This window comes from Pseudorca crassidens, chromosome X (genome assembly GCF_039906515.1).
Source record: "Pseudorca crassidens isolate mPseCra1 chromosome X, mPseCra1.hap1, whole genome shotgun sequence".
NCBI lineage: Eukaryota > Metazoa > Chordata > Mammalia > Artiodactyla > Delphinidae > Pseudorca > Pseudorca crassidens.
Window position 1 is genome coordinate 87407193 of NC_090317.1, and position 12801 is coordinate 87419993.

At 43.3% G+C, this 12801-nt stretch overlaps 1 long non-coding RNA gene and 1 other non-coding gene across 3 annotated transcripts in view; both read right to left on the reverse strand.

Annotated features, from left to right (window-relative positions):
* LOC137216975 (uncharacterized) overlaps nt 1–12801 on the reverse strand; it is a 51607-nt gene that overhangs the window by 12398 nt on the left and 26408 nt on the right. The gene's annotated exons all lie outside the window — the stretch shown is intronic.
* On the reverse strand, nt 3540–3611 carry TRNAE-UUC (transfer RNA glutamic acid (anticodon UUC)). The gene has a single exon. It is a non-coding gene; the product is annotated as a tRNA-Glu (tRNA).

A 12801-nucleotide genomic window follows, 5' to 3' on the forward strand; every position in this document is an offset into this window, starting at 1 on the left:
TTTCAGCCTTGTTACACTGAGCAGAGTCATGTTATACTGGACTTTTAAAGAATTTTTATTTTATATTGGACAGTGTTGTGTTATACTGGACTTCTGACCTACAGAAACTGAGATAATAAATGGATATTGATTTAAGCCACTAAGTTTGTAGTCATTTATTATGCAGCAATAGAAAATTAATACATGACTCTTCTATCCCCTGGAAGAGTTTGTGTACAACTGCTATTATTTCTTCTTTAACTGTTTGGTCAAATTCACCAGTGAAGCCATCAGGGCATGGGGTTTTCTTTGTAGGAAAGTTTTAAACTATGAAATAAATTTCTTTGAAGACATATGGCTAGGGACTTCCCTGGTGGCACAGTGGTTAAGGATCCACCTGCCAATGCAGGGAACACGGGTTCGAGCCCTGGTTCAGAAAGATCCCACATGCCGCGGAGCAATTAAGCCCATGTGCCACAACTACTGAGCCTGCGCTCTAGAACCCGCGAGCCACAACTACTGAGCCCATGTGCTACAACTACTGAAGCTCATGTGCCCAGAGCCTGTGCGCCGCCACAAGAGAAGGCACCACAATGAGAAGTCTGCGCACCGCAATGAAGAGAAGCCCCCACTCGCCACAACTAGAGAAAGCCCACGCACCACAACGAAGACCCAATGCAGCCAAAAATAAATTTAAAAAAAAAAAGACGTAGCTATTCAGATTGTCTTTTTCTGGAGTGAGCTCAGTAGCTTGTGTCTTTTAAGGAATGTCTCTATTTTATCTAAATTGTCAAATTTATGAGCATAAAGCTCTTCATGACATTCCTTCAACATAAATCGTACCAATGTTTTCTTAGGTCAGTCTCCCAAGGCAATAGAAATAAAAACAAAAATAAACAAATGGGACCTAATCAAACTTACAAGATTTTGCACAGCAAAAGAAACCATAAACAAACCAAAAAGACAACCTTCAGAATGGGAGAAAACATTTGCAAATGATGAGACCAACAAGGGCTTAATTTGCAAACTATACAAACAGCTCATACAACTCTACAACAAAAAAACAAACAACCCGATCAAAAAATGGGCAGAAGACCTAAATAGACATTTCTCCAAAGAAGACATACAGATTGCCAATAGGCACATGAAAAGATGCTCAACATCGCTAATTATTAGAGAAATGTAAATCAAAACTACAATGAGGTATCACCTCACACCAGTCAGAATGGCCATCATTAAAAAGTCTACAAAGAACAAATGCTGGAGAGGGTGTGGAGGAAAGAGAGCCCTCTTACACTGTTGGTAGGAATGTAAATTGGTGCAGCCACTACGGAAAATTGTATGGAGGTTCCTCAAAAAACTAAAAATAGGGGCTTCCCTTGTGGCGCAGTGGTTGAGAGTCCGCCTGCCGATGCAGGGGACACGGGTTCGTGCCCCGGTCCAGGAAGATCCCACATGCCGCGGAGTGGCTGGGCCCGTGAGCCATGGCCGCTGAGCCTGCGCATCCGGAGCCTGTGCTCCACAACGGGAGAGGGCACAGCAGTGAGAGGCCGGTGTACTGCAAAAAAAAACAAAAACAAAAACTAAAACTAAAAATAGAGTTGCCATATGATCCAGCAATCCCACTCTTGGGCATATACCCAGACAAAACTATAATTCAAATGGATACATGCACCGCTATGTTCACAGCAGCACTATTTACAATAGCCAAGACATGAAAACAACTTAAATGTCCACTGACAGATGAATGGATAAAGAAGATGTGGTACATATATACAATGGACTATTACTCAGCCATCAAAAAGAATGAAATAATGCCATTTGTATCAACATGGATGGACCTAGAGATTATCATACTAAGCGAAGTGAGTCAGAAAAAGAAAGACAAATACCATAGGATATCACTTATATGTGGAATTTAAAATATGACACAAATCAACATATCTTTAAAACAAAAACAGACTCACAGATATAGAGAACACACTTGTGGTTGCCAGGGCAGGGGGGGCGGTAGGGGAGGGAAAGAATGGGAGTTTGGGATTAGCAGAGGCAAACTATTATATATAGGATGGATAAACAACAAGGTCATTCTGTATAGCACAGGGGAACTATATTCAATATTCTGTGACAAACCATAATGGAAAAGAATACATATATATATACATATATATATATATATATAACTGAGTCACTTTGCTGTACACAACAAATTAACACAACATTGTAAATCAACTATACTTTAATAAAATTTAAAAAATAAATAATATCCTTTTATTATTATCTTAATTTCTGTAGGATCTGTAGTGTTGTCCAAAATCTCACTCCTAATATTAGGCATTTGGGTCTTCTCTCTTTTTTTCCTCATCTATCTGGCTAGAGGTTTATCAGTTTTATTGATCTTCCCAAAAAGCCAACTATTGGTTTCTTTGCTTTTCTCTATTTTTTTTTTGTTTTCTACTTCAGTGATTTCTGCTCTTATTTTCTTTCTTCTGCTTACTTTAGGTTTGATTTCCTCTTTTTTTTTTTTTTTTTTTTTTTGCGGTACGTGGGCCTCTCACTGCTGTGGCCTCTCCCGTTACGGAGCACAGGCTCCGGACGCGCAGGCCCAGCGGCCATGGCTCACGGGCCCAGCCACTCCGCGGCATGCGGGATATTCCCGGACCGGGGCACGAACCCGTGTCCCCTGCATCGGCAGGCGGACTCTCAACCAGTGCGCCACCAGGGAAGCCCTGATTTCCTCTTTTTATCATAATTTCTTAAGGTAGAAGCTGAGGTCATTGGTTTGAGACTACTCTTCTAATAATAAGCATATAATTTTCTTTCTAAGCACTGCTTTTGCTGCATTCCATATATTTTGATACATTATATTTTCACTTTAATTTCATTCAAAATACTTTCTAATTTTTCTTAGGATTTCTTGTTTGACCCATGGTGTGCTGGTTATCAATTTATTGCCTCTCAACTTCAAATTCACCCTTTCTGCCTCTTCTGTGATAATGAAGCAATTTTAACTGTTTTTCCTTTGACAGCTGGCACTGAAACTTTCTCAGTAGAGGGTGCTAGAGAGATATTGCAAGAGGAAAAGGGGTTTTCTTCCTGACTCCTGCATGTTCGCTTGACAGGCTCCTTCTGCATGGCTTTTTCTAGAATCAGTCTCCTGCAGTGCTCACAACTCTTCCAGTGCCTGATTTCTACCATGCATGGTGGTCAGTAGTACCCAGTGATCAGCAGCTTTCCTCTCCCTCCAGAACTCACCCTCAGGCAGTTTGGTAGCAAGAAGAATGCTTCTGGATCTTGATGCACTCACAGCTTCCTCAGGGCCTGGCTCTTGCGGTGCACAGAGGCCAGCAGCACTCAGTGAACAGCTTTCTCCTGCCTCCCAGCAGGCAGATTTCTGGAAAGTTCCACCAATGCAGTACCACAATGACTTCTCTGCCCTGCAGTGAACTACAGTCATGCCTCTCCAACAAGATCTGGATCTCAGCCCCAGGGGCATTCTATGCCAGCCTAGGGATAGTGACTAATTCCTTTGCCACACTGCATGGCTTATTGGATCTTAGTTCCCCGACCAGGGATCGAACCCGGCCCTCGGCAGTGAAAGTGCCGAGTCCTAACCACTGGACCACCAGGGAATTCCCTTGTGACTACTTCTTATATCTGCTATTTCTATATTCTTTCGAATTCTCTTCACATCTCACTAACCAATCCCTCATTATTCCAATCCCCTGTTATAGGTAATTCCTTATATTAACTTTCCCTGTTCAAATTACTGTGTTACTCCTCTCTCCAGATAGGACTCAGACTGATACAGAATTGTTACCAGGAGTGGTGCCAGGAAAGAGATCTGCAAAGATGGGACTTTGAGATTGGTTTGTTCACACCTCTGGCTTATGCACGGTGCTGAACTCCTTGCCAATGAGAGATGGATGCTAGTAATCCATGGCATGCCGTTGCATCACAATTAATCAACCTATGGTTGATTGTGATGAAGTGCCAACTGAAGCACATTCCCTGGAAGCTGAAATGGCTGCTGCACTTGACTATTATGGCCATGATCATGACTATGAAGACCGTGATGGGGGATAGATTATTTTGAATGCACTTGAGCGCTTACAAAGAGAAAAATAACAAGCTTGGGTCTGTTAATTTCTCAGCTCAAGTCACAGCCTAAGAACCAGAGAACTTTCATGATGCCTAGCAGCAGGGCTAATATTGCTGAACATCAGACACAACATTTAATTGTATAAGTTGTTGAATTACAACGACAGTTGAATTCACAGTCTTGACAATTTTCCATGTGAAAGTTATGGTATTGACTGTTAAAGAATGGGATCCTGAAACTTGGAATGGGGACATCTGTTTGGTCCCAAATGAAACTCACAGTCTTGAACTACCAAGTCACTCTGAGCCTTCCTTACTAATGGAAGTAGCTTGCCCTTCAGTGTCCGAAACTAACCTTTCTCTCCTTGAAAATGCTGTGATAAACTCACCTGGTCCAGGTGCCTTGAAAAGGGATACTCATTCTCCTCAAGACCCACCACAACCACCCCTACTGCTGATAGACACATGACTGAGGTCAAATCTCAGCATGGTCCAGGGGAACAAGTGTACACTATGACCAAGTTGGAAAGTGCTTATACACCAAAATAATCACAAGACTTTGCTAATATATATTGGCAGAAATCTGGGGAATATATGCAGAAGAGGACTCTAAGGGTGTTAGATGAAGGAGGGCAGAATATAACTCTAGATTAGGCAGAATTCATTGATATAGGTACACTTACTAGAGATTCTGGATTTAATGTGTCAGCACATGCTCTAAGGGTTTACTTGGTTGGCTAACTGAAACTGAGACTCAATTGTGGCCTACAGTTAATGAGGTTGAGATGCCAGAGGTGTCCTGGCATGATATGGAGGAGGGAATCCAAAGGCTTTGGGTAATGGGAGTGTTGGACAGAACTTATCATGTATGACTTGAATGCAATCCCCAACTATGTTCCATGACAAGGCTCAGAAGACACTACTTTCACCGAGACATTGAGAAAGCATTAGTGAGAAGCGCACATGCAAACTTGGAAAGCTCTGTGGTTGCTCTCTTCTGTAGGCCAGGAATGACGTAGGGGAAGAATGACCCTGAAGACAATCCAGAGATCATCAGGGCTGCCCTTCTGATCACAGGCCCAGAGTGCAAGGGCCCTGGGGGCAGAGTAATTTCAAAGTAGGAGCCGCTGGCACACTGCCCGGCACCGCCTCATGTGGTGGTGGGTTCTGCTACTGCACTCGGCACTGGGCTCCCCAACTGCCCCAGGTGCAGCTCCGGCGGCCTGGGGTGGTATGGGCTACATCCAGAAGAACCAAGGGGACATGGTGCCTCCACCTTGATTTCAAAGGACTGGGCCTCCTGGCAGAGCTGCAGGCTCAGGACTCCAGATGCAAGAGCCATGGGGCCGTGGCACAGAACAACCTGGGAGCTGGCTGTCTGAAGCCTTGCGGGCCCAGCCCTTGCCCAGCAAAGCCACACCATTGTGCTTCACCCCAGTGTATCTGGAAGGTGGGCCACCACCCCAGTGGGCCTGGAGAGCAGAGCACCTGGCCAAAGAAGACTTGCTCAGGCCCTTGTCACTCCTTTCTTCTCTCCTATTTCTCCATTTTGGAATAGGAATGTCTACCTTATGCCTGTCCTAACACTGTATTTTGGAAGCACATAACTTGTTGGGTTCACAGCTGGAGGGCAATTTTCCTCAGGATGAATTGTACTTTGAGTCTCACCCATATCTGATTTAGATGATATTTAGATGAGACTTTGGAATTTAGACTTTAGAGTTGATGCTGGAATGAATTAAGACTTTTCAGGCTGTTGGGATGGAATGAATGTCTTTTGCATGTGAGAAGGACATTAATTTTGGGGGGTCAGGGGCAGAATGCTATATACTGAATATGTTCCCCCCCCCCCGCCGTGTTCATATGCTGAAACCTAATCCCCAATGTGATAGTATTTGGAGATGGGGGCCTTTGGAAGGTGATTAGGTCATGAAAGTGGAGCCCTCATGAATGGGATTAGTGCCCTTATAAAAGAGGCTCCAGAGAGATCTCTAGCCCTTTTCACCATGTGAGGACACAGGAAGAAGACAGCCGTCTATGAATGAGGAAGCAGGCCCTCACTGAATCTGCCAGTGCTTTGATCTTGGACTTCCCAGTCTCCAAAACTGTGAGAAGTAAATTTCTGTTGTTAATAAGCCACCAGTCTATGATATTCTGTTATAGCAGCCAGAACAGGCTAAGATAGGTTTCCTGGCTTCAATGGTGATGATGGAAACCCAGAGAAGCTGAGGCCAAGTAGCAGCACTTAACTGCCAAAGACAAAGTGGGCACATCTGTAAAGGGCAGCATGGATGTACAGGCAAATTGATCATGATGTCCCTAGGAATAAAATAGATAGATAAAAATAAAATAAAATAGATAAAATAAATAGCCTACTAGATTATCACTCAATCTATATGATAGGAAAAGTTCTAGATCTAGTGGCTAAAAATCTGACTCAAGTCACCACAGTGGAGAGTCAGCTTCTCACTGTTTTCAGAAGTCAGTTCACTGACCCAGAGCCCCTTGATTGAAGGAGATGCCAGGTCCACTCGAGGAAGGAGCCTGTACCATTGCTGTAAGAACATACTGTAAATCTTCCTCCAAGCCTTCCCCAGAGGGACCTGTGGCCATTTAATAGAGTGAGTGAGCATTGGGGAAAAGGAAATACCCAGACCTTATGAGGATTACTAAATAGTGGCTCTGATTTGACACTAATTTCTGGGGACCTTAAATGCTACTGTGGCCCAACAGTGAAAGTGGGGGGCTTTACGATGGTCAGGTGATTGAGTCTTAGCTCAGATCTGATTCCCATTGAGCCCAGTTGGTCCATTAACCCACCTTGTAGTTGTTTCTCCAATTTCTGAATTTATCCCTGGAATAAACATACTTAGAAACTGGCATAATCCCCACATCAGCTTGCTGATAATAATGAGAGCCATTATGGTAAGAAGAGCTAAATGGAAGTGAATTTCCACTCCCTTCAAAGTTAGTAAACCAGAAGTGGTAACGCATCCCTAGGGGAATGCAGAGATTAATGGCCCTGTAGAAGAAGTTAAAGAAGTAGATGTGCTGACACCTCCCACATCTCCATTTAACTCACCAGTTTGGCCTGTGTAGAAGTCAGATGAATCTTGCATAATGACCATAGACTATGATAAATTTAATCAGATGGTGACTCCAATTGTAGCTGCTGTTCCAGCTATAGTATATTTACTGAAACAAATCAACATAACCCCTGGAACTCGGTATGCATGTATTGGCCTGGCTAATGACTCTTCCTCCATACCAATTTTCAAGGACTTCCAGAAACCATTTGCTTTTACCTGATAAGAACAACAGTATAACTTCAAGGTGTTGCCTCAGGGCTATGTCAAATCTCTCGATCTCTGCCATAATACAGTCTGCAGAGATCTCCATAACATTGACACTCAACAAAACATCACACTGGGCTACTACATTGATGACATGTTGATTGGATCTGGTGAGCAGGAAGTAACAAATACTTTAGATGCCTTAGTAAGAATGAAAGTGTTGGTTAACTTTAAGGGTCAATATGGCTGGGCCAGTGCCCAGATATTTGGTCCAACGTTATTGTGGATGTTTCTGTGAAGGTGATTTTTTTGGATGAGATTAACATTTAAATTGGTGGGGAGTTCCCTGGTTGTCCAGTGGTTAGGACTCCATGCTTCCACTACAGGGGGCACGGGTTCTATCCCTGGTGGGGGAGCTAAGATCCCGCATGCTGCGTGGCGTGGCCAAAAAAAAAAAAAATTGGTTGACTCTTAATAGAGCATATCATCCTCCACAATGTGGGTGGGCCTCATCCAATCAGCTGAAGAACTAACCTTCCTGAGCTAGAAGGAATTCTGCCAGCAGATGGCCCTCATACTTGAACTTCAACATTGGCTTTTCCCTGGGTCTCCAGCCTGACAGCCCACCCTGCAGATTTTAGACTTGGTAGCCTCCATAATCATATGAGTCAATTCCTCAAGATAAAGCTCTCTCTAATATATACACATCCTTTTTGTTCTGTTTTCCTGGAGAAGCCTGATGAATACAGTTGTATATAAACCCTGCAAAAATTCAGGGGCCTGCTGCCTCAATGAAGTCTCTAGGAATAAATGGTCTAGAGCATGTTGAAAATTCCCTCCAAGGGGAAAGACAAGCTGCCACACTTCACACCTTCTACCACAAAGAGGTATAATTCTTGTGCTATAGTCTGAATGTTTGTGTCCCCCCCAAAATTTGTATGTTGAAATCCTAATTCCCAGTGTGACAGTATTAGGAGGTGCTTTGGAATGTACTTAGGTCATGAGGATGGAGCCCTCATGAATGGGACTAGTGCTCTTATGAAAAAAACCCCACAGAGCTCCCTCACTCCTTCTACCATGTGAGGTTACAGTGAGAAGATGGCTGTCAATGACGAAGCGGGCTGTTACCAGACACTGAATCTGCCAGCGCCGTGATCTTGGACTTCTGGCCTCCAGAACTGTGAGAAATAAGTGTTTGTTCTTTTTTTATATAAATTTATTTATTTTATTTATTTTACTTTTGGCTGCATTGGGTCTTCGTTGCTGTGCACGGGCTTTCTTAGTTGCAGAGAGCGGGGGCTACTCTTCGTTGTTGTGCGTGGGCTCCTCTTTGTGGTGGCTTCTCTTGTTGCAGAGCACAGGCTCTAGGCATGCAGGCTTCAGTAGCTGTGGCATGTGGGCTCAGTAGTTGTGGCTCGTGGGCTCTAGAGCGCAGGCTCAGTAGTTGTGGCACACGGGCTTAGTTGCTCCACGGCATGTGGGATCTTCCTGGACCAGGGCTTGAACCCGTGTCCCCTGCATTGGCAGGTGGATTCTTAACCACTGTGCCACCAGGGAAGCCCCTAAGTGTTTGTTCTTTATAAGCCACCCAATCTGTGGTATTTTGTTATAGCAGCCTGAACGGACTAAGATACTTTTGCAGGCTTCTTCGGATTTTGGAAAGAACATTTGAGTGTGTTACTTTGAACCTATCTACAGAGTTGCCCACAAGCTTTCCAGTTTTGAATGGGGCCAGAACAAGCTAAAGCTCTGCAGTTCAGGCTGCAGGACAAGCTGCTCTTCACATTGGACCTTATGATCCAGCAGATCCAATGATACTCGAAGTGTCTATGACAAAGTAGAATGCCGTATGACATTTCTGGTAAGCACTAATGAAAGAATCACAGTGTTGGCCTCCAGGATTTTAGAGCAATTTGAGCCCTCTTTTGCAGATAACTATTCTCCTTTTAAGAAACAGCTGCTGGCTTAGTACTGGACCTTGGCAGAGACTGAACACCTAACCATGAGATAGCAGGTAACCATACAGCCTAAGATCCCCACGTAGGTGTCTTGTGTGATCCACACAGCCATAGGGCCATAAATAAGCCATGTGTAGCAGCAATCTAATATCAAATGAAAATGGTATAGAAGAGACCAAGTTGGGCAGGTCCAGAAGGTCCAAGTAAGTTGCTTGAGCAAGTGGCTCAGACTCTTGACACCAACTCCTATTGTATTGCCTCCTCTCCTTCAGTTGATGTCTATGATGTTATGGGGCATTCCTTATGACCAGTTAACTGAGGATGAAGAGACTCAAGCCTGACTTACATACGCATCTGCATGATATGTTGGTACCATCTGAAAATGGACAGATGCACATCACAGCTCTACTCAGGGGTGACCCTGAACGACCATAGTGAAGGAAAATCCTCTCCAGTGAGCAGAACACAGAGCAGTATATTCATTGTCCACTGTGTCTAGAGTGAGAGATGGCCAAAAGTATAGATCTGTGCTGATGTGTGGTCAGGGATTTGGAAGGAACAGGACTGGAATATTAGTGACAAGGAAGTCTAGTGAGGAGAGAGGTGAACAGACCTCTGAATGGACACAGACAGTGGAGATATTTGTGTCCCATGCGAATGCCCACCAAAAGGCATACATGCAGCGGAGACTCTTAATAATTGGGTGGATAAAATGATGTGCTCTCTGCCTATCAATTAGCCATTTTCACCATCCTCTCCAGTGTTTGGTAAAAGAAACAATGGGCCCATGTGTATTAGTCTGCTCAGGCGACCATAACAGAAGTACCATAGATGGGGTGGCTTAAACATCAGAAACATATTTCTCACACTTCTGGAGGCTGGGAAGTTCCACCATCTGGGTGCAGGCCAACTTGGTTTGTGGTGAGATCCCTCTTCCTGACTTACAGGTAACCATCTCCTTGCTGTGTCTTCACATAGTGGACAGAAAGGGCTCTCTCATGTCTCTTCTTATAAAGACACTAATCTCAAAGTCTTCAAAGCCATTCCACCTCTCAGTTAGGCTAGCTGCTTCTAGATGATGTTGTATGTGGTAAGACCAGTTAATTCCATAGGCATGAACACTTTGCTACACGTCCTTTGCTGTGAACTGAGTTTCTGGATTAGCTTTGAAGACTCAGTTATGATGCTAGTTGGGAAACAACACCCTAAAAGGATGGGATTCTGTTTTATAGGATGCAGTATATACTTTGAATCAGAGACCATTATATGGTGCTGTCTCCCCCCATAGCCAGTATAAATGGGTCCTGAAATCAAGGGGTAGAATTAGGAGTGGTCCCTCTAAGTAGTACATCTTATAACTCACTCACAGAATTTTTGTTTCCCATCTTGGCAACTTTGATCTCTGCTAGTTTGTATATCTAAGTCCCTCTGATTTTTTTTAAAACATTTTTATTGGCGTATAATTGCTTTACAATGGTGTGTTAGTTTCTGCTTTATGACAAAGTAAATTAGTTATACATATACATATATCCCCATATCTCTTCCCTCTTGCGTCTCCCTCCCTCCCACCCTCCCTATCCCACCCTTCTAGCTGGTCACAAAGCACCGAGCTGATCTCCCTGTGCTATGCGACTGCTTCCCACTAGCTATCTATTTTACATTTGGTAGTGTATATATGTCCATATATACACTACCACTCTCTCACTTTGTCCCAGCTTACCCTTCCCCCTCCCCGTGTCCTCAAGTCCATTCTCTAGTAGGTCTGCGTCTTTATTCCCGTCTTCCCCTTAGGTCCTTCATGACTATATATATATATATATATATATATATATATATATATATATATATTAGATTCCATATATATGTGTTAGCATACGGTATTTGTTTTTCTGTTTCTGACTTACTTCACTCTGTATGACAGGCTCTAGGTCCATCCACCTCACTACAAATAACTCAATTTCGTTTCTTTATATGGCGGAGTAATATTCCATTGTATATATATGTGCCACATTTTCTTTATCCATTCATCTGTCGATGGACACTTAGGTTGCTTCCAAGTCCTGGCTATTGTAAATAGAGCTGCAATGAACATTGTGGTACATGACTCTTTTTGAATTATGGTTTTCTCTGGGTATATGCCCAGTAGTGGGATTGCTGGGTCGTATGGTAGTTCTATTTTTAGTTTTTTAAGGAACCTCCATACTGTTCTCCACAGTGGCTGTATCAATTTACATTCCCACCAACAGTGCAGGAGGGTTCCCTTTTCTCCACACCCTCTCCAGCATTTATTGTTTGTAGATTTTTGGATGATGGCCATTCTGAATGGTGTGAGATGATATCTCATTGTAGTTTTGATCTGCATTTCTCTAATGATGTTGCGCATTCTTTCATGTGTTTGTTGGCAACCTGTATATCTTCTTTGGAGAAATGTCTATTAGGTCTTCTGCCCATTTTTGGATTGGTTTTTTTTTTTTTTTTTTTGCGGTATGTGGGCCTCTCACTGTTGTGGCCTCTCCCGTTGCGGAGCACAGGCTCCGGATGCGCAGGCCCAGCGGCCATGGCTCACGGGCCTAGCCGCTCTGCGGCATGTGGGATCTTCCCGGACCGGGGCACGAACCCGTGTCCCCTGCATCAGCAGGTGGACTCTCAACCACTGCACCACCAGGGAAGCCCGAGTTGTTTGTTTTTTGATATGGAGCTGCATGAGCTGCTTGTAAATTTTTGAGATTAATCCTTTGTCAGTTGCTTCATTTGTAAATATTTTCTCCTATTCTGAGGGTTGTCTTTTCATCTTGTTTATGGTTTCCTTTGCTGTGCAAAAGCTTTTAAGTTTCATTAGGTCCCATTTGTTTATTTTTGTTTTTATTTCCATTTCTGTAGGAGGTGGGTCAAAAAGGATCTTGCTGTGATTTATGTCATAGAGTGTTCTGCCTATGTTTTCCTCTAAGAGTTTTATAGTGTCTGGTCTTACATTTAGGTCTTTAATCCATTTTGAGTTTATTTTTGTGTATGGTGTTAGGGAGTGCTTTAATTTCATTCTTTTCCATGTAGCTGTCCAGTTTTCCCAGCACCACTTATTGAAGAGGCTGTCTTTTCTCCATTGTATATTCTTGTCTCCTTTATCAAAGATAAGGTGACCATATGTGTGTGGGTTTATCTCTGGGCTTTCTATCCTGTTCCATTGATCTATATTTCTGTTTTTGTGCCAGTACCATACTGTCTTGGTTTCTGTAGCTTTGTAGTATAGTCTGAAGTCAGGAAGCCTGATTCCTCCAGCTCCATTTTTCTTTCTCAAGATTGCTTTGGCTGTTCTGGGTCTCTTGTGTTTCCATACAAATTGTGAAATTTTTTGTTCTAGTTCTGTGAAAAATGCCAGTGGTAGTTTGATAGGGATTGCATTGAATCTGTAGATTGCTTTGGGTAGTAGAGTCATTTTCACAATGTTGATTCCTCCAATCCAAGAACATGGT